General features: G+C 39.7%; 1 pseudogene; it reads right to left on the reverse strand.

Annotated features, from left to right (window-relative positions):
• Nucleotides 1-7,722: 7,722 nt before the first annotated feature.
• Nucleotides 7,723-16,929, reverse strand: LOC108702282 (annotated as a pseudogene).
• Between the last annotated feature and the right edge of the window lie 1,757 nt (nt 16,930-18,686).

The raw sequence follows: 18,686 nt of genomic DNA on the forward strand, positions 1-18,686 counted from the left end.
TCGCCAACGTCTCCTCTAAATCCTTGTCAAATTTCCTTGGGCAAGTATTTAAAGGAGTAGATGGAAGGAACTTCAGTAGTGATGAGCGAATTTGCGCCGTTTCGCTTCGCCGAAAAATTCGCGAATTTCGCGAAACGGAGAAAAATTCGCGAAACGTCTCGTTTTTGACGCCGGCACCCGTTTTTTCGACGCCGGCACCCGTTTTTTACGCCGGCGTCCGTTTTTTCCGAAAAATTTTTTTTGACGCCGGCGAATTTTTGCCGCAAATTTTCGCGGGCGTTTCGCGCAAATTCGCGCCTGGCGAATAAATTCGCCCATCACTAAACTTCAGCTCAAAGAAATTGCAAATGAGAATATCATGATGTTTCATTTACTGCAACATTACATTATTTCAGCCCTTTAGTGCATTGTAACATGTTTTTAAGTGTCAAAGCTGTCGTCCAGCAACCATTAGAGGTGGATTTGTAAGACGAAACTCCACAATAAGCTCTCCACGACTAGTGACCCAACTTATGCATTAAGAATCCTTCCTTATGTGTTTGTACTTGAGGCTCTCTTTGCTGTTTCATGGGATCACCACCAAGTTCTGAACACCTAAACATTACAGTTCAGTATTGACTAGTATATACTACATGGTCACCTCTACTGTGTAGTAGGGATGATTCTCAGGCATCTGTAATGTTTGGAAATCTACTTAGGGAGGGAGCAAAATAGTTATGTTTAGAGATTGTTTCTGTCCAATTTAGATATTTCATTGCTTTGCTCATTATATTGTTTGCATATATTATTTAGCAAAGTCACTCAATATTGTGCAGCATTCAACATTTTCATATGAATAGTTCCCTTAATTCTTACCATCTGCAGCTTGTGACTATTTCCAGTAAAGTTTAATATGATCACATTGAGACAAGGTCCACTATATGTTATCAGTGGACTGAAAAGTACAATAATTTAGGCAGTTGGCATGCAACACATTTATTCTAATTTCCCTGAATCCTGCCCTTTTGCCACAGGCATTGTTTCTGTTAACACCAACCCTGACACGGATGGAACAATGGCTATCACTTTTAATACGTTTAGAATAGAGCAGCATTCCAGATCACACCGTCATCATAATTAGATGCCATTAAGTTGCTATTGTGTAAGAGTATTTCTCAGGGACCTCCCTGGGTAAATATTAAAGATTAAGAAAAAGAAATCACACCTTTATTCACCTGTACAGTTTCTGCTAAGGATGAATAACTTTAAGTGTTTGGGATAAAATTAGCTTGGGAGACAAACCAGTTAGGTTACCTGGAGTTAAAGCAGGTGTTTGTCAGTCTCCAACCCTGCCCTGACTTTCTGGAATGTGAAGACTGTTGGTGGAGGAGGGGGAATAAGAACAGGAGGCAAATATTTTAGTGTTCTGGAAAAGCCTCACCCCACAATCCTCGCTTTTCAATTTATTGCTTGGGGTTTGGCTTGAAGTCATTGACTCTGCCCAGCCCAATGACTACATTTTTCTGCCACCCGAGGCCAACTGGGCTGTGATGGTAGCACCCAAATCAACAAGTGACTGATGCAATGACAATAGTGACAGTGACCCTCACCAAAGATAACATCATAAAACTATCAACGACCATTACAATATACATATATGGGCAAGTAAAAGTATTCTCTATCAAGGATCTTAGTAGCACCAACCCCAGAAGAGCTTCAATATCCAGTGCTTAAACTTTTAAACTATGTACAATAGTTACACATTTACACATTTATACATTTACATATAAGATTGTACTCCCTAATGTGAAAAAGAAGAATTATAATGTCAACAAGGAGTTCTATGATTTAGAAGCCTTTTCATATCATTATAATATATAATATAATACATAAAAAATGTGGGCCAGAGATAGCGGCACATGCTGCACAGTCATGCTTTTGTCAGTAAATAGCATGGCAAATGTGAGTGTAATTCATATAAAGCATTGTTTTAGTATTGCTGAATTTAGTTAAATGTATGGGTGTTAGGTAAGCTCTGTGTTATGGGTTAATGGCTGTTGGCTAAGCTCTGTGTCAAAATAAGGGCATTGAAATCCATGCTATAGTTAGTACCATGTGTTCCACACACAGAGACCTACTTCTAACGTTTCACAAAATAATCCAGAGCTCTTAAACAATTTATAAATGGTTTAAAATCATGTATCTCCAGGATCTATTTTGTTAGGGATGGCATCCCCCTCAAATGTAGAGTTGTCAGTGGGACAGCTACCTGGCCCCAAACAGTAAGCATCCCTAAGAAATTTGGGAAAACGAATGTTGGATAATCGGGCTATTTTAAGGTGAACCCTCTGCACAAAAGGAGCCATATTTTTTGGTTAAAAGAAAAATTTAAATTCAGCTCTTATAGTTACCCAGGTTAAAAATGTTCTGCCCTTGTCTCAAAACAAAAATATCAGTGCTGGGGAATGTGTTCTTTATTACATAAAATCCAGAGTCACCTGAAATATTTGTGTGATTTCCAACTCACTATAATAAGGTGAGTAAGTTTTGGTTGCTGTACTGGCATTTCAGGGGAAAAAAGTATCATCTTCCCGAAATTGGGTAAGGACATGACATTATGGTAAAATAGTAGCAGTAAAGCTACAAAGCCATTGAATGTGAAGAGGATGCCAGCAACAAGGCTCCAAATAGATTACATATTCAATGTCAACAGCAGATATTTCACATAATATGGCTTTTTGGTTGCAGTAACTGGTTTGCATCTGAAACATAACAGAGCATTGGAGTATTTTCTGTCTGTTAGACTACTTATCCAGCTGTTAATTGCAGCTAATATCACCTAAACACTCCTCTAGTTATTTGCGATCCCCTTGCCCCAACATTGGCTCTTCTACAGACCCCTGCCTTAGAAGTACTCTTTTAATGAGGCTTCCCACATCAGGCTCAGATAGTGACTCATTTCCACCCTTATACAACAGGAATCACCTAATTGGAAATCCACTGCACAAAAGGCAGGGTTCGAAGGCTGACTAGTCAAGCATAGACTACTGTGCTTCATGTTGTAAAGAGTGTAAAGTTATACTTGGTTGACTGACAAAATGCTTCACTGCTGTAGTCCTTTTTAACATTCATTCAGAAGAAACATTAATGTCACCTAATTTAACAACTGTAGCACCAGCCAGGACTGTAGTCAATGGTATCAGCCCTGCAATTGAAGCATGCACCTACATTTAAAGGGAAAAAAAGACTCGCTCTTGATATGTTTCCAGAATGCAATAAAATAATGTTAGTGACAGAGTGGCTGGTAAATATTTTGAAGGCCCATTAAAATCTTTACCTACAATGTGGAGTTGTGTTTAGTGGTAGAGTTACACATCAATAAATGATCAGGAATTGTCTCCCTCAAGGTCTATAAAAGGCATATTATATAGTATTAGTGCTGTTTTCTACAGGAATACAGATGTCTGGACTTGGAGGAGGTTTTATTTACATTACCAAACTTTGCTTTACAAACTTATACAGTAACTTATACTGTAGCTACCACTATTTATACTTTTCATTGGTGCATATGGGTTAACTTGACCTATACTAGGGCTGATGAGTAGGTGCCGGCATTGGATATTTTTTCCATACACCAACTAGACCTTTACTCAGTCAAAACATTTGTTTGATCTTATAAAATAAGGGCCTAACTCTATAGTAAGAAGACTATTCAGTATAATGGGAAGACTATTGGTTGGAGGAGTCTGCACTAGCCTGCTTCATCTGCTCCAAAGCCCTAATCCAGTTTAATCATCTGCTATTTAGAAAAAAATGCAAATTTTAAATAGAATACAGTCACTACCATCTTCTTCAGTGTTTATATGGGGGCAGGTTAGACAGATGGACAATTTTTGAATTTGTGATCACCTTTCTTACAGACTGATTAGTCTGTAAATATTAATCCGAAATGTGCTGTTTGCCAGAGGAAATATGAAATATTTAAGGTATTCCCCTATTTTAATCCTCTTTTCAATGGCTAAAGCTCAAGATCCTTGTTCATATGTTTCCTGGAATCAGGATGTGCAGTGTTTAGATTAGTATTATGAGCAAAACAGCTTATGAACAATTTGCTAAGCAATAAAAAGTAACCAGATTTCTTGCATTATTATTATTATTATTGATCTAAGGCAGCTTTAATTTACATTACATGGAAATTAATATGACTTTCAGGCAACTAGAAAATTAATATGCCCTGATTAAAAATAAAATGGATTATAGAAATGGTCAGGGATTTTAACGACTGGATTTTGATATTCTGAATAATAAGCAGGCAACATATTAGTTGGACGCACTCAGAGTTGAAAGTTCAGCCCTATTATATATATATATATATATATATATATATATATATATATATATATATATATATATATATATATCTATATAGACAAATACAAGATTCCTCTGCACTCAACCCATTATCAATATATTTAAGACAGAGACATTTTGTGCATACTGCTACTGAAAAATGCCTTACCCTTTAAACAAAACAGGGATTGTTTGTCCATATATTGCAATATATTTAAGCTGGCCAACTACGTCAAAGTCATCCCATATCTGGCCAGTCCTATGCTCAATTTTCATCTGATTCATTAAGAATTCTATGGTTTAATTATACATTTTATAAAAGGGACGAATACGTTTTACCTGCAACTTACTAGCTGCTTTCAAAGTAAAACTCCCAAACTTGGCTGCCCTTTTATTAGACACCAGTGGGATCACCTGACTATAGTTGGAGGGGGTGGGAGCTACAACATGGAGCTGGTCACTACTGCTGTATAACTATAACAAACAGGGGAAAGTTGTGCTCACCACTAGTTTTTAAAATCATTAGGCGGGGGTGCAATGAGGCTGTGACCACAAAATACATATAGACAAATACAAGATTCCTCTGCACTCAACCCATTATCAATATATTTAAGACAGAGACATTTTGTGCATACTGCTATATATATAAAACCAAAGGAATGGTGCACTCCGTAGACAAAATTAATACCTGGGTGCCAGCATGGGAAATAAGACGAAGATCCCTGTGGGGGATCGAAAAGTTGAGGCTTAATAATAAAACATTTTTTGTTTTTTCACTAAAACCCTGTGAGTGCCGCAATCCTTTTTCATCTGGACCAGCACTCCAAGATATTTTGTGACAATAGTGTTTTGTTTTATTCACAGATGCATATCCAACGTTTATGCATCTGTGAATAAAACAAAACACTATTTTCACAAAATATCTTGGAGTGCTGGTCCATTTGTCCTGATATATTAATCTTTTGACCAACGCACCCATTTTCATCAAATCCGGTAAGAGTGCGTTCACCTATATGGACTTATGATGTCATCTTGGCGCCAGAATTCACTGATGGGGGTGGGTATTTAATTGCCTCTTTGTTGTTGCACAATATCCTTGGAAAAGGTCCCCAGGTGGGACCGAAACGTCGGATAAAGATGTATATTTGCACAAAATAAAAGATTATTCACTACAAGTGAGTGCTGATCCTCCATTCACATCTATTTCAATTAAATTGATCGTGTACCACTGGAACACTTCTGTCAGAGTGTGGGTACTGTGAGACAATATATATATATATATTTATATACGGAACACATTTTAGGACATCTTCAGGAGAACACATGCTCCTGCATGCACTCTCGTAAAGAAGAAGTATGCAGACTCGTCTCTTATTCTACTCACTTATCCGAATAAACTGCAGTCACACCTCCGTGCTGCCCACATTTGCTGTTGCAATCTCCCCACCCATGGCTCATTCCTCAGCCCTCCCTCCTCGGTCCTCAGACCTCCCTCCTCAACCCTCATTACAAAATCCCTCTGTCCTAAGCCCTCCCTCCTCAGCCATCAGGCCTCCCTCCTCAGCTACCAGCCTGGCTTACAAGCATAGGGCTGCGGATGGAGGGCTGAGGACAGAGAGCTTTTGTAATGAGGGCTGAGGAGGGAGGGCTGAGGACCGAGGAGAACACCGTGTGCAAAGTTAAAAAAAAAACCAATTTTTGTACTTTGCACAATGTGTTCTAAACAGGGCCGGATTTACATAGTGGCACCCCTAGGCCCACTACCATTCGTCGCCCCTGTCCCCTCCAGGGGGACCGGAGCAATGGGGATTGGTGCACAGGAAATTAAAAATATTGTATCTCCAGCTCATCCCCAGTGTTTCTGAACCAATGTGGGTGTGGTTGGGCAGCAAGCCGCCCCCTGAAATCCTGCCACCCTAGGCCCGGGCCTAGGTGGCCTTTCCACAAATCCGGGCCTGGTTCTAAAAGTAAATGAGCTTGGTGTGGCCTGTACATCCTGCCATACCCTAACTTGTGCTGTTGTGACTAGACACCTATGTGCCTCCCCCTGCATGCCCTCTTAGATAGAGCACTGTCCAATGCAGACAGCTCTATTTAAGGGGCTAGCCAAAGGTCTCTGAGGTGGAGCTGAATGAAGTGTGCAAAGAAAAAAAATATGGCTGACTATTGCCTTTTTTGCACACTTCACTCTGCAACCTAAATAACCCGTATAGTATTATTGCAGCCGATATGCACGCGGCCGCGCTTCCCTATTTAGCTGATCCTAGCATATTTCTAACATTTCAGGATATTACCCAACTTTTTGATTGACAGATCAAATACATTGGTGAGTGCTCCCTTCCACTAGAAATGTATTAGAGCTAAATGTCTTTTAAAATAACCAACGCCGACACAAAGCAAGTAGAGGAACAAATTGGTGAGAGTTAGGACTAACTTGATTATTTCCAAAACAGTACAAAAGTTTATTTAATTATAGTTTTACAAAATATCTTATTTCCATTAGTTGAATCGCATCTGAAATCTTCCTTTTTCATAGTCGTTCCCCTTTAAAAAAATAACCTCCTCAATAACACATTATTGGTTCTCCGCATCCGAGAAAACTTTCAGCATTATTCTTGCCATAAAACAGCCAGAACCGTAACATTAATAAAAGAAGCAGAAGTGAAAAAAAAAAAAAATAGAAAAGAGATTTATTGAGGAGCTAAAGGAGAATCGGCATGTAATCATTTTCCACGATCTGTCTTTGCTGTTAAGAGCTTCTTTTACTCCGTTTTAGATTGAACTGTTTTATTAAGAATTTTTGGCTTTAATGCAAAAAAAGAAAAGCCCCTTTTGTTAAGAAAAAAATATGACTGCAATAAAGATTTAGATTATTCAAATTTATCATGAGTATTGGGAAAGGCAGCGAGTTAGACTGCACTCTTAGTTTTCCGATCCCTTGAATATTTGATTCCACTTCCCAGACATAAACAATCAAGATGCTTAGAAGCGAGGGGAAGGATAAAAAAAAAGTTAATCGTAAATCAGAATAAAAGATTATCTGTCAGGAGTTATGGAAATGCAACAGCAGATATTTAACAGGCAAATATACATGGGGTTAATGCAATCTCCCCATCCCATGCATGTACTCCCGCTGGTGAAGAATGAACTTTAAAAGGAGTTGTGACAATGCACTTGTGTTTTATGGCTCCATTCCATAAGTTTGTAAATTGTACATTTCAGCAATAACAGAAGCCTCAGCAAAAAGGTCATTATTTTTAGTGCAACGCTGTCACAGCAGTACAAGTGTCCTATTTGTTACCCAGACACTACACTATGGCAACCCGGGAACAAAATCATTTACAAATGTTTGTGTGGCCGTTGAAATTAGCTCTTTATAACACAACAGACCCATCAAGCAGCTTTTGGTGCATCTGCCTTAGAAAAACAGCTAAACGAAAAAGCAGAATGACATTTGTTAGTTAGAAAAAGGCGAGGAAATAAATTCTCTTGGGTCAGGCAGGTTTGATCAACCCGATTGCTGGGCAATTTGTGCCTGAATAAAGACAAGGGGTGCTCTGTATAAAGGAAGGAGGATAACCCACCTTTCTTGTTTTACTATGATTAATTTCCAGCAAAGGATCATGGATCTTAAACAAATTTACTTATAATATATCTCCTGATTTTCTACCTACATTTTTAAAGTCATAACTTAAAATATATCAAGCGCTGCCATCATGGCCTGCCCATGCTCCACCCCTGTCCCCCTTGTGCCACTGGTCATATTACTCATTTAGCTCTTACCATAAACGTTTTATGGTGGGTCCTTCCAACTAGGTAGAAAGGAAAGCTGTGTGTGAGAAAATAAAAAGTCCACCTAATTATGTCTTTTTTTGGCCATTACCCCAGTCTGCCCTCAATATGATCTGCAATTCAGGATAATTGTTTATTTCCTGCTTCCTGGGACAGGTTAAAATATCAGATGAAAAATCCACTTTTTGTGTTCATATTCATTTACTTGACATGTTTCCTCTGCAGGGTTGTAACAACTGTCTCCTTCGTTCTTTTCTCCCATGTGTTCCTCACTTAATCTGTCCTTAAAGGGATACTGTCATGGGAAAAAAATTTTTTTTTCAAAATGAATCAGTTAATAGTGCTGCTCCAGCAGAATTCTGCACTGAAATCCATTTCTCAAAAGAGCAAACAGATTTTTTTATATTCAATTTTGAAATCTGACATGGGGCTAGACATATTGTCAATTTCCCAGCTGCCCCAAGTCATGTGACTTGTGCTCAATCACTCTTTACTGCTGTACTGCAAGTTGGAGTGATATCATCCCCTCCCTTTTCCCCCCCAGCAGCCAAACAAAAGAACAATGGGAAGGTAACCAGATAACAACTCCCTAACACAAGATAACAGCTGCCTGGTAGTTCAAAGAACAACACTCAATAGCAAAAACCCATGTCCCACTGAGACACATTCAGTTACATTGAGAAGGAAAAACAGCAGCCTGCCAGAAAGCATTTCTCTCCTAAAGTGCAGGCACCAGTCACATGACCAGGGGCAGCTGGGAAATTGACAAAATGTCTAGCCCCATGTCAGATTTCAAAATTGAATATAAAAAAATCTGTTTGCTCTTTTGAGAAATGGATTTCAGTGCAGAATTCTACTGGAGCAGCACTATTAACTGATTCATTTTGAAAAAATTTTTTTTTCCCATGACAGTTTCCCTTTAATGTATGTGTTCCAGTAAACCACATGAAATTAAGTCTACGAAGATTCTCATTTATCCACATCATTATATACAGTATCTAGTAGCATCACATGGATGACATTTTGCGTTTTCACCAGAGTGACTTCTTCGGGGGGTCAGCAGTAACCCTGCAAGCACACACCTGAAGCTCCAACTAACACAAAAGCTTAACACACTCTCAATGAATTCAGTCTGCAGCCTTTTATAGCTTCCAAACTGCTCTATGCTGACACCATATGATCAGCATCTACCCTATAAATCAGGAGTGCCCATACTTTACTAGTGAGAGGTCTACTTTTAGTGATGTTGTCCCCTGAGGATCTACATCTGTAAAAGCATTGTTGGCATTCTGTTCCATGGAAAATATCACTTTAATATTGATTTTTGTTATATTGTTATATTTAACAAACAACTATTTCTTATGTAAACTTAACATAATAAATATCTGAATGCAAAGAACAGGAGGGTGATTTAGACAAGTTGTTTGTTGACAGTGTCTTGAGATCTACTGATCAACAGCTAAGTCTACTGGTAGATCCCTATCTACCTTTTGGGCACCCTTGCAATAAATATTAAGTGAGGCTACCCACCCCTTTAAGAAGTAGCTTCTCTGAGAGCTCTATGTAAGTGGTTCATGAAACTTTATACAATCAATTGCACGGTTATATATTAAAGTAAAGCATTCCATGCATACTCATTTATATTCACATGTAGCAAACACAGCTTTCAATATACAATTGTTTTAGTACCATTTAAATATACTCCCAGCACAGCTAAGTCACATGCCTCAGTTTAACCAAAACTAGTTTCCACTTTTTACATAACAAACTATTTACATACTGTAAATTATACACATAACTATTTACACCATTTACTGGCCAGCAAAGTTAATTAACATTAGCAAAAAAAACGCTAAGGTTCTTGTCTTCAGGTTTCTTTCCTCTAACTTTCCTGTGCATTTGTCCATCTATACTTTGATACAAGAGGGCAGTAAGTAGAGAGGTGATAAATATTTTATAGATGTTTTGTCAAAAAATCATATTATTGGCAACATTTGGTCATGCCTCCCAACATTTTGGAAGTAAAAAGAGGGACAAAATTTTTTTTTCCGCACATAGCACAGCAATTTTTTGACCACACCCCTTTCTGTGGCCACACCCCCTAATTATCATGTTTGTTTTACAAAATTTGGCAGGTTATGAAAGTTTGAAAATATTTCTCCTTATCTAAACTGTGTTTTTGTGTCTCAAAATTGTTACAAAGTATCTTATTTGCACCTGTTAGCTGTTCTGGGCTCTCTGCTAAAAGCCAATTAAGTGAGAAACTTTGTTTCTTTTTCTGGCTGTTCAGTGCAGAGAAAAGAGGAACTTTCCAGTACAAATGAGGGACTGCGGGTTGAGCTATCAAAAGAGGGACTGTCCCTCCGAAAAAGGGACAGTTGGGAGGTGTGTTTGGTTTTTCACCAAGAGCTTACTTTCCACAGGGGTCCATTGTGGTCACGTATCAAGGACAAGTTAATATTCTTTCTAGCCCCTGCAAAGTGTGTCCTTTTAATGTATCAACCATTAACTCTTTTCTTGCACTAATTGGAAATTATTTTGGCAACGTCCCTTTTGTGGACATATACAAAATTAAAATATATTTAAATGTACATCAGTTCTCCTGTACTAAATGGGTTTTTATGGCAATAAAAGCTCCTGCAATGGACATATACAAATAAATTTAATATGCCCCCCCCCAATTCGATGCCCGAGAGCTGCTTATTCATAATAATAGAACTAAATTCTTATGGCGTTGTTGTTGTATGGACATGAACTTTAGAACCACCTGGATGAAACACCAATTTGAATAGAGCACTGTCTGCACTCGCCCTTCTGCCACCTACATGTCACCTAACTAGAGTGTCATTTATATGTTTATGTTAGGGAGCAGGAGGGCACAAGTTTCAGCAGAGTTGTAATCCTACTACTTGCCATATACAGGGTTGGCCTGCGCCCTCTGATACTTCACTGTGCACCTTGGATATTTAAGTGGCACAATATCAATTCTGCCTGACTGAGCACTAAGGGGTGCACTCTTGCTCCCATTAGTGCTCTGGCACATCTGCATGGGAGAATAGTAATTGTCCCCTTATATGTTCTCCCAGTGTCTGCTTCGGTTTCCTTAAAAACATACAGGTAGCTTAATCGGTTTTGTTAAAATTAACCAATGTGTGTGAATGTGATAGGAACATTGGATTGTAAGCTCTACTGTGGGCAGCAACTGATTTGAATGATGTAAAGTGCCCCAGAAATGTAATTCCCCTTTTTCTAGTTGAAATTGACCCAACTGTGTGTGACCCTAGATTGTAAGCTCTACTGGGGCAGAGACTCATGTGAAGTATGGTTAATCTCTGTAAACTGCCATGGAATATGCTGTTGCTATATAAATACAGCATAATAATAATGATTATGGTTTCCCAGGTAAGAAACTGAGGTTACATATTTCACTTTACAGTTTTTGAATCATTACATACACCCATCACTAGATGACGCTGTTGCTCAAGCTAGGCCACTTTTCTTTGGCTGTGTTCAAGTAAATGCATGAGGGTGCTGTGGGACAAGAAAGATGCAGTTCCTAATGTACAACTGGACTGCACAATGGGAAATACGCTGAATACAAAATGACTTTGGCCATAAAGAGAAATTCAGCCTATTTACATTGAAATGGTGACCATCTGCATACAATTCAGAAATTGCTTTATTGTTGTTTGCAGTACAAAAAAAGGGAGTAATAATGTGCTGCAAGGATAACTAGCATAAATGTCACAGTGATATCAATGATATTTTGAATAAAGGATTAAATCACTTGCAGGCAAAGCCAGTAAAATATATATTTCATTAAACTGGTAGAGCACTTCAATTAGAGTTATGATACCGGAAAAACTATGCCCAGACCGTGTCACTTAAAACACTGTTGCACACTCACTTATTATTATTTAATGATGGAGAATATATACCATTTAGTATAAAACCAGCTTTCTTGTGTGGGCATCTATTAGTCATTACTAACATTGCAGGATATTCTATTATTCTATTATTCCTTCTAAGGGTAGGACTACACGAACGGTTTCAACGTCTTTATCCAACAGTCGTGTCACGTCGGATCAACGCTGTAACTTTATCCGACAATGTATTCACTTACCTTATTTCCGTTGCATGCGTTTTGGATCGTGCCAAAAACATCTGTGTAGTCCTACCCTACAGAAACATGTTTGTGTTTAAGTGATCTCTTGACAGTTGCACCTCAACTTTGCACAGGCCTAAAATAGAACACAATTATTTATATTGATTGATTTCTCCTAAAATAATTTGGTTATTAATATGTGCAAATATAAAGCGCTAGCTTGGACGCAAACTTTATTCTGCATCGTTACTATTCAGAAGGGTACTTTGCTCATTGATGGTCCTTGTAGGGTGCATCTATGCAGGGGCTGATTAAAGGGGTTGTTCACCTTCCAAGCACTTTTTTCAGTTCAGTTGTTTTTCACATTGTTCGCCAGCAATACAAGACTTTTTCTTCAGTTGCTTTCATTCTTTTATCTTTGACTGTTTTTCCCAGATTGATGGTGTTTCAGTCTGGCAGCTCACTAATCCAGGAGCAGATTCTGAACTGTAACAATTTGCTACATTAGTTAAAACATTTCTCAGTAGCATCTGTAGAATATAAGCAACTATTGTATCAATTATAACAACTGCCTTTTAAGGAGAGCTAAACCCTAAAAATGAATAGGGCTAAAAACGCCATGTTTTATATACTGAACATAAAGTTTCAGCTTCTCAAAAGCAGCAATGATACAGGATTTCAAAATTGTCACAGGGGGTCACCATCTTGGAAAGTGTCTGCAACATTCACATGCTCAGTGGGCTCTTCTGTTGAGAAGACAAGCTTAGGGGTCGTCACAAATTATCAAACAGAAAACAAGGTTGGCCTACAGGGCTGATTATTCAATTCTGATGCTAATTGCACTGGTTTCTGTGATGCCATGTATTAATTATCTGTATTAATTACTTATCAGCCTTATACTGTGACATTTATTCTGTATATTTTGAGTCAGTCCCTAAACTGACAGCAGCACAGAGCATGTGCAGTGAATCAGCAGAAAAAAGATGGGGAGATACTGGGGCATCTTTGAAGGTACAGATCTTTACTGCTAAAGGGCTGTGGTTGCCTTGGGCTGCTACAGAAGCTCAACACATCTTGTACATTTCTGGCCTACTTCTTTAGTTTAACTTTCCTTGCCCTTTAATTCTGCTCATCAGGGACAAACATAACAAATGCATCAACAAAATGTATTAATTTAGAACAGGTTAGTGTAATAGTGAGTTAACCTTATCATTGCATTAACTCCGTCGACTGAAAGTGACCACATTTTTTATCATTTGTGATTTTTGTGTCATTTAGCTTTTTATTCAGCAGCTCTCCAGTTACCAATTTTCATCAATCTGGTTGCTAGGGTCCAAATTACCCTAGCAACCAGATTGATTTTTGAATAAGAGACTGGAATATAAATAGGTAAAAGCCGTCATAAAAAGATAAGTGATAAAAATTGGCAACAACAATCAATGAGTTGCCTTGCAGAACATTTTTTATAGATGGAACCCCATTTAAAAGCTGTAAATTGTCAGAAGGCAAATAATTAAAAAAAAAATATTTAGAAGCTTAACTCAAAGGTAAACCACCTCTTTAAGGTTCTGCCTGTAATTGCATCTGTTTCCTCTGAGTTCTCTCTAGTTCCTCCCACACCCCCAAAATATATAGGCAGGTAATGCCACTATTAATACTATAACACCATACTGTAAGTGCCCCTGGGGCAGGGACTGATGTGAGTCATGTATAATCCTTGTAAAGAGCAGCAGCATATGCTGAAGCTTTATGAATAAAATATTGAATACATGCTTGTGTAGCATTTATATAACAAGTCCCATTTGTGATGGCTATGTAAGATTCTAACATCAGCAGTAAATTATTCCAAATGAAACACCATATCACAGTAGCCAGATTCATGTTTTTAACTGATTATAGGAAATCTCCAGGGCAATCGGGATACTATAAAAATAAAAGCCACTATTAAATGACTGACATTTTACAGAAACTGTGTGCCCCTTCCACAGAGCCAAAGGCGTCTATAAAGGAAGCAGATCTTGCAACTGTAGTGCTGCCTGACTCGATAACCTGTATTGTTAATACTTACCATGCAATATTCCCTTGCCAATACTGTAATCAAATTTCTAAATGGTCAATATGAGGCCCCTAAGGTGATCAGAGCTAGAAAATAAATTCTTAATGACTTCTGAGAAGAAACCAGGGAGAGTCAAGAGCAAGTGGCATTCTCAATGCGGGATCTTCTTATGGTAATTCGGTCGATCCATTTCCACTATTGCTCATAGGAGTTATCCCAGATATCTGTACATTGTGTCACCTAGGGACAAATTCACTAAGATTCATAGTTACTCCAGCGTCAGCTCCGCCGCACTTCACCAGGCGTATTTTCGCCAGCGCTACGCAAATTCACTAAAATCCGAAGTTGCGCTCAGGGGAAGCGTAAGGTTGCGAAGTTGCACTAGTGTTAATTCGCCAAGCAAAGCGAAGTCACGCTAGCGATGCTTAATTTGCATACGGCGCCAAATTGAAGTTACAATGGAGGTATATGTAGCAGCACTACACAAGCCTGGGAAACCTTCAAAACAGCAAATAAAATGTTTATTTTGCCCTACACATGTGCCCACTGTATAGTTAAGTTGCCATGAGTTAGGAAATGTAGGGGGGAAGGAGGGTAGCCCCAAAAAATTTTTCGATCTTTTTAAGCCTATCACCCATAAAAAAAGAAAAAACGCCAGCGTTTTTTGGGACTTAGAAAAATGTTTAACTTTTTTTGAAGCAATCCCTATCTACTCTATTGCACTTCGCCTGGTCTGAGGTGGCGAAGGAAGTCTGGCGTAAAAGGTAGCGTTCAGAAAAATGCGTGCTTCAGTGAATTTGCGTAGTTACGTCCGTTGTGCAAATTCGCCTGGCGTAAGGGTGCGAAGTAACACTAGTGAATTTACGCCAGTGTCCGTTGAATCGGCAAATTAACGAAAGTGTGCTACGCTAGCAAATCAACGCTAGCGTTAGGCGCTTCGTCCTTTAGTGAATTTGCCCTCAAGTCTTTGGGAGGGGGGTGCTAGGTACAGGTCAGTGAAAAGAGATCACTACTAGAGAGTCCTATGCTGACATTTTTCAATGTTCCCAAGAAACCATAGGGATTACAGAATTCCATATGCCTGTTTTATTGCATAATGTTTCAGTTTGGAAGTTGAGACTAACTACGTATTCACAAACATTTGACTTTGTTTACAGTGCTTTACATGGATGAAGTTGTACAAATTCTTTGTGTTAGCAAATGTACGAGAGCATGTCACTGAAGAATTAACTGAAAAGATAAGTACATTGTAATCTGAACCCTATGGCAATATATGTGTTATCCTTTATTTAATTCTAGCATCAGCTGTTCCGTATAGCCGTGTTCTTAATTGCAGAGAGAAGTGAAATGTAGACAATTCAAAGAAATGCTAGAATGAATGATACAAAAGATGATGTTAGAGAATATGTTAAAACTAGACATTAAGCCCGTTAAATTAACGGGCGCTAGAACATATCCGTGGACAGGGCCGGGCCAAGGTAGTTTGGCACCCAAGGCAAGGACTTCAATTAGCGCCCCCCTCATCTTGTATTACCATTTCCCACCTTACCATTACAGTTTTTTAATAAACAAACCTTACAAAACATTGATAAAACTTTTCATTTATATAAATATTGCCCCCAAATCTGTACTTGTGCCAGCAGTCAGCCATAAATATGCCCCCAAATCTGTAATTGTGCCAGCAGTCAGCCATAAATATGCCCCCAAATCTGTACCTGTGCCAGCAGTCAGCCATAAAAATGCCCCCAAATCTGTAATTGTGCCAGCAGTCAGCCTTAAATATGCCCCCAAATCTGTACCTGTGCTAGCAGTCAGCCATAAATATGCCCCCAAATCTGTACCTGTTGTGCCAGCAGTCAGCCATAAATATGCCCCCAAATCTGTACCTGTGCCAGCAGTCAGCCATACATATGCCCCCAAATCTGTAATTGTGCCAGCAGTCAGCCTTAAATATGGCCCCAAATCTGTACCTGTGCCCAGGCTCCCCCCCGGCTCCCCCCACACCAGAAATCATCGAGCTGTAGTAGTGACAATACCTGTCATCCGCTGGGTGTCGTAGGGGATGCCAGGATGACCAGGAAGGCAGCGGGCCCATCCAATGCGCTGATGTGATGCAGGTTCCCCCTGTGTGGAGCTAGCAGGCAGGATGGGCTGTTATCCCGAACTCTTGCACGGAGCGCATCGCTACCAGGCGCACAGAGCCGCACTGGAAGGGGAGCAGCAGAGGGGTGAAAGTGAGAATTTCGAGGGGCTCCTTGCCTGCTGCAGCGGCCGCTTCCAGCCGATCAAAGCCGTTAATGTGGAACTTGCCGTAGAGCACGTTAAGCTGACTGTGCATCCACGGGTAGTCGTGCAGCGGGATACAGTCCCCGGGGTGCAGCAGGAACACTCCCATGCCGAAGCACGAAGTCTCACAGATGTGCATGTAACTCATGGGCGGCCGCGGGCCCTTCACTCCCGAGCCGACTCGCCGAGTCGCTCCCAGGACCCAGACCCACATCTTCCGCCCCGCACCTGGCTCATTTTCCACAGCTGTCCCAAGTTCTCCTCCGACAGGCCCAGACCGACCCCTCCGCTGCTGTGAAAACTCTGCCGGGCCACCTTCTGTGCGAGAGAGCTCATTTCGTCCCAAGGCATTTCCCTCCGGCTCCTGCCTGCACTGAGCACTGGATTAGCCTAGAACCGACTTGCTCGCTTCCTATTGGCTGCGCGGCGCTAGAACATATGTTGCTATGTTGCTAGGAGACGGTCCGTGCTGCACATGCGCAGTAGCGCATTTCCACGGACACAGGGACTGGGACTGGACGCAGAGACACTTGGACTTTATTATATAGGATGGTAAGCCTTGCAGGAAATGAGACATAAGGGTTCAGTTATCAGTGTTGAATCACAGTAGGGTGATAGTTAAATCAAGCTCACAATTTTAAGGGACTAATCTGGTATATAATAACGTAGTAAGTTATGTTGAAAAAAGACACACATCTATCAAATTTAACCTTTTAGGTCTCTCTATAACCTGCCTAATGGTTAGTTGATCCAGAGGAAGGCAAAAAAAACCTTGTTTGAAGCCTCTCCAATTTGCCTCAGAGGAGGAAATACCTTTCCTGACTCCAAAATGGCAATCGGACTAGTCCCTGGATCAACTTGGACTATTAGCTATTACCCATAACCCTGTATTCTCTCACTTGCTAAAAAGCCATCCAACCCCTTCTTAAAGCTATCTAATGTATCAGCCAGTACAATTGATTCAGGGATAGAATTCCACATCTTCACAGCTCTCACTGTAAAAGCCCCTTCTAAATATTTAATCGGAGCCTCCTTTTTTCTAATTGGAATGGGTAACCGAGAAAAATAGTAACAGAAAGTTGTGCAAGATGTGAACCTAAATGGCTCTTGGCTTAATGGGTCTGAAGTGCAGCATCTGACAGGGAGAGAATTACAAAAACATAGACACTAATTCTCTTCCAGGGCTTGAAAACAATCCCTGATTCAGAGACAGTCATAAAAAAAGTCAGAGAAAGAAAGAAGGCAAGATAATCTTGTTACATTTCACTGATTTTTAGAGTCTTCTTGACAGGTGCCAGTCTTAACTCATTTTTTTGTATTTATGGTTTTCAAAAACTTCACTTTCCATTATTTGTAGCTACTAAATTTCAGTTAAATGTTTCACTGATTTAAGGGGTAGTGAACATAAAATGTTCAGTGTTACTTTTAGAATTGTAGACCAGCCAACCCATCTCCCTCTTTCTAGCCAGCAGCCAGGGTATGCCTCTGAGATTTAAGAAACAGACAGGTTTAGACTAACCCCCACTAAGTCATGACCACCCTCAATTAAATAAACCCCACCATCCTTTCAATACTACATGGTATGCTGTTACAATGCAAAGACAAGGCAGTATAGGCTCTCAGTTACGCAGATGGAGCAAATATTTTTGCTTTAATGAAATCAACAAATGTGTTCTACCATAGTGGTCGAACCTTTGCAAAAGAAGTACATTCCCGAATACTTTTATTAAGCTGAAATTTTTTTTCTACTCCTCTTCCTTCTAGAGAAAGGTGTCGCCGACCCCTACTACACCATAAATGCAGAGATCAGCAGTAGATAAGACTACTCATTAAGGACAATGCTGACATTATTCCCTACTGCTCATGCCCTGACCCTACCTCCCTGCCCAGCAGCCAATAACATCAGCCCTGTAGATGTACAGTAAATGAATTCAGTCTGAACATGCACAGTAGTGAAAAGCGCCACACTATTCCTACAGGAAAGTTATACCTGCTGCCGATCTCTGCATGTTTTGCCGATCACTGACACTTTGATTATTTCCAAATAACCCAAACGATTTCTGCTTAATAAATGTATTTGATAGTGTTAAACTTTTGCAAAGTTCTACTATGGTAAAC

This window comes from Xenopus laevis, chromosome 9_10S (assembly GCF_017654675.1).
Source record: "Xenopus laevis strain J_2021 chromosome 9_10S, Xenopus_laevis_v10.1, whole genome shotgun sequence".
NCBI lineage: Eukaryota > Metazoa > Chordata > Amphibia > Anura > Pipidae > Xenopus > Xenopus laevis.